Source organism: Papio anubis, chromosome 13, assembly GCF_008728515.1.
Source record: "Papio anubis isolate 15944 chromosome 13, Panubis1.0, whole genome shotgun sequence".
NCBI classification, from domain to species: Eukaryota; Metazoa; Chordata; class Mammalia; order Primates; family Cercopithecidae; genus Papio; species Papio anubis.
In genome coordinates this window covers 70,982,465-70,987,450 of record NC_044988.1, presented here as the reverse complement: position 1 = coordinate 70,987,450, position 4,986 = coordinate 70,982,465, and positions in this window count along the sequence as shown.

The window sequence follows — 4,986 nt, the reverse complement described above, 5'->3', positions numbered from 1 at the left end:
CACTAGGCACTATACGAATGTATGGAATTATTCTTAATAAATACTACATGCTGAGTATGTTCATTTCTTGAAGGTTCAAGATCTTCATTGTGTTGGGTCATACAAAGATAATGAATCTGCACTGTATGAGGTTATAGATGTAAATATAAGTACTTGGACTATACATGGGCCATCTAGAATATGTCATAGAATGATTTGAGGATTTTTTCTTAACCCCCAAGTCTCTGATTTGTCTTTGTACTATTCTCCTAAAAGTGAACAGAATGCATCTAATTAAAGTTTTTCCCCCGTAGATTTATACACGTAGATCAGTCACTTTGCTGCATAATAGAGAACCACAAAATACTGGGGACATAAAACAGCATTTATTTCTTGCTTACCAGCCCATTGTCCATTAAGATCAGTTTGACTTGGCTTGAAGCTGCAGTTGGGTACAGGTCTATTTACATGTCCCTCAGGGTTCTTGGACTAGCAGCTATCCAAAGAATGTTCTTTGAATGCAAGGCAGGGGCTCAAGAAACGAAGCCCAGCTGTGCAAGTATGTTTCAAGTCTTTGTTTGCCTCATGTCCACTAAAGTCTTATTGGTCAAAGTAATATTCATTGACCAATCTTCAACTCAAAAACAGGGGACATACACCCCACCTAGCATAAGATTATACTACTACCACAGAGGAATGAAGATGTGAGGCTAATAATTCAACATATACATTTTGCTAAATTACATTTTATTATACATATGGCATATTTTTCATTATCTTAAAGTGAAAACATTGCTAATGCCTTTCCTAATATACTCATAGGATTCCACGTAATCTTACCATTATCATCATAATTTCTGCTCTTGTGAAAAATATGGCCCCAGGTCATATTTGCTGGTTTTATTTCTTAAAACCATATTCTCTGGTTATAAAAAAAAAAAAAAAAAAAAAAGACTTGTTAGCATTAACGTCATCGGTATAAAATGATATCTACAGAGCCTATAGACATTGCTAGCCACTTAAAAACTGTATGTAAAAGAAAAAACGCTGTAGACAACTTCCCCTGCCTATCCCATACACCTGTCTGTGCCTGTACCACCAACTGTGGATGTTGCTTTATACTTATTTCTGGTCCCCCACTTTTGGAGTGAAGGTGACTTTTGGCATCAGTTTTTTTAAAAAAATCTTTAATAGCAAATTTAAACCCCATGATAGAGAGGCTGATAAACCCAGAAAATCACAGCTTGATTTAGAAAGCAGCAGGGAGCTAGTAGGGAGACTTAAAGAGAAAGATTGAATTGCTGGTACAATAGAAAAAGAAGATTGCTTTTGCTAAAGACCATTTTTGAAACTCTGCAGAAACATGACTGTGTCACCAACCAGATGAAGAACTTCAGGGAAAAAAAAAAAATACCAAGGCAGGAGGAAATTGCAAATATCCCAGTTAGAAAGCATGAACCAAGATTCAAGCAGATATGGCCATTATAAACAAATGGACAGTCAGTGTTTTCATTACCAGAAAAGCTCAGCCATCAACTTAACAGCATTAAATGTCAGATCCAGACTAGGACCTTGCCTGTGAGCAGATCAAAGAAGAAACATCAGCCTACATGTGCCCACTTCTCCAGTAGTAGTAGTAATAGTAGCAGTAGTAGTAGTAGTAGCAGCAGCAATAGTACAGGTTGCCTCCCAATTTTGACTGCTATAAAAGAAATGAAATTTAAGTTCTGCATCTGTGGAAACTTGGGCTATCCACTTACTGACTCTGTCTCAGGTACCATCTGTTTATAGTTGATTCAAAACTATATAAATAGATTAATATGTCTACCCTCTTCCCACCTGAGAGAGAATAAGAAAGAAATCTGCAAAAATGTATTAAGCTCTTCAAAAGAGAGGTGTCAGCCCATCTCAGAAGACAGTAATTATTATTACTTACATCCTGCCTCTTCCAAATGTGTCTCATTACACCAGTACTTTTTTAATGGATGAAAACGTTTTCCCATTGAGTTCTTGGTTGAGTTCCATGTGGTCATAAGCTAATCACTGCTGCTGTTGTTTCAGTCTTATTCAATCTGCTCACCATTGTGTAAGCTGCAATGATAGTACTGTTGGGGTTATGAGCTTTTTAATCCAATGATAGCACCCCAAATGAAAAAGGTACAGGGTTTTTTGAAGGGATTTCAAATTCAGAAAGAGGTCATTTCTCCTTCAATGAAAATAACTAGATGACTAGCCTTCATTTCAGAGTAGCTTAGCTCCCAGAAGATAGAGCATACCCATGAGATTTTTCTCCAGCTCCTAGAAATGGCAACTCTGTTTAGCCAAAGCTCACACATCATGATATAAAGTATGTCCAAGCTCATTTTTGAGCAAACTAGCTTATACCATGCAAACTCTTCAATCCTTTGATACAGATTAAAGTCTGTCAATTAGAGTATGTAAATAAGAGGCTTCAGTCTACCTTATAGAGAGTAAGGGCTCCCCTAGAATTGAACTTTTTCCAATGAGAACATTCCAGAAGCACTATCACAAATCATGCAGATTTTCACATATTAAAATATTTCTTTGTATCCTGAGTATGTGGTTGCTGCACAGAGACCCTAAGGAAAGTAATAAATTATGAGATCATATTGTCAATGACATTAAACTGCAGCCAAGGTAGGAGTCATCACAGATGAAATGAACAAATGACATCTGGCTCTATGTTTTGTGGCCCAATAAGAAAATAGAAAATGATAATGATTCATGACTCTTTGTACTATTAAACAGTAAGGAAAACATTTTCTGAGATCATCTTAAATATTATAACTGTGAGTTTTCATTTGTATCCTCTGATGAGTAATAAATAATCAAATAACTTTGTAATTATGTTTATCCCTATACACTAGTCAAATAATGGTTCTACAGTCAGTCAAGACCAGTCATAATGGTTCCATTCATACTTGAAGTAGAGATGAAAAAAGCATGAACTTTGAAGAAAGAATATCAAATCTGGGTTTGCATCCCATTTCTCAGTAAATGACTCGACCTCACCAATCCTCAGTTTCATCGTCTATAAAATAAGGAGAGCTGTCTAGTCATGAAATTAAGAAATCATGCATGCCAACTACCTGGCATGCAGATGTCACTCAAGATAAAAGCTCTAGAATAATGAACACTGCATAATTCTTGAGCATCATCTGAAACTCTTTCTTAAAGTCTCTTTCTAAAGGAATAAAAACTACGTTTCTGTAGACTAAATGTTTTTACAGATGCAAGGCATAAGATCCATGAAGGCAAATAAGCTTTTAGAAAATTTCCAAATTCTTTTGGCTGCAGTTATAAAACTAGTTCTGCAAATTAAGCACAAAAAAGTCCTTAAAAATGTCCCAGTCTGTGATGGGCCAAGTTTTATTCCATAGCTCATTTGGATAAACACTAAATTGAAATGATTATCACACACACAAAAAGAGAGTGATTGAGAGAGACTGCCGTATTAGCTTCTCCAATCCCTATTTGAGTTCTCTTTAGTGTGAGGTTTAGAAAAGAAATCAGGAAATCCAAACACTCAGCTAATAATCCTGGCGGATGTTGAAAAGGCCAAGCACTTGTCACAGCTGATGACTGACTCCCCTGATTAAGGATACTATAATGTGCTTTTACATAGCTAAAAGGTAAACAGCAACTATTGGCAATTCCTAATTTACAGATAGGTAATAGCCCTGGCCTGAATTTGGTTTCTTGGGTGTAGGGGATTATGTGACGCAAAAGAAAAGACAGTATCCTTTGTGTTTTCCAGCATAAGGTCAAAGCATAGGCAATATTTTGCATTGGACAAGATAGACTAGATTTTTGCTTCCTCTTTGTCACCCCATTTTCTTAGTTTCTAAGGTCCCTTTTTTCCTGTTTGCAGTTTCTCAGTCTGCCTAAAAATTATTGAGGAAAGTTCTACCAGATTCCTGTATACAATGTTCCTGGCATGTAGAAGTTACTCAAGATAAAAGCTCTAGAGTAATGAATATTTGTTGCACATCTTCTGAAATTCTTCCTTAAGATCTCTTATGTTCCCAAAATCCTTTATAATGCAAAATAAACTTATTTCCCTTCTTTTCCCCTCAAAATCCCAACAGGATATTAATTTTACACCAATCCGGATAAAATAATTTATACTAATCTGTGATTGACTGATAGTCCCCAAATGAGAGTTAATTGCATTTTTAAAAGGGAATGATTGTTGCCAAAATTAATGCCTAATTAGTAGAATGTAGAACAGTGTTACAAAGTATTGAGTGAATATAGGCTTGTTTTTAATTGGGGGAATGAGAAAAAATAGTTAGGCTTTGGATAGATGAGCCCTCAGGGTCTGCTCCTCTAAACTGACCTAATTTTTTTCTAGATTCATTCCCTCCTAAAATTCTGCTACCACAGATTCTCTAAGAGTTCCACATATTTTTGTTTGTTTGCTTTTTGCTTTTATCCAGGAAGATTCATATGACAACAAGGTCCTTGGCAATAGAAACAAAGGAGCCAATGTGGAAGATAGCACAATTTGAGACTATGGGTATGCACTAGCTAGGGGAGAACACATTTTTCGTCTGAATATTGATAAAAATCTACATAATTACCATTGAAAAGAAAAGGCTGACCCAGAATTAGGGACATGCCATTTAATATTATGGCCATTTACCAAAACAAAGATAGATGTGAATACAACTTGTAATAAGTGAAGGTATAGGAAAAAACACAAGATAGTTTTCCAGACTCACCAGAAGCCTCCCATTCCCATGGAACTTGAAAAGGTTCACAGGAGGCTGTATACTGTTGCATCTATATAGAAAACTGCCAAGATCTGTCACCACAACCGCAGTACAGAGGAGGAAGCTTCAGCTGTGAGAGGTTAAATGTCATATCCATAGGAGAAACAATACTGAGAAGAGAATCTAACTCCTAATTCCCACAGCGTCCTTTACTGTAGCCTTTCCTTGGCTACCACCACAGCAATATATCTCAGCTTTTAGTCCATCCGTT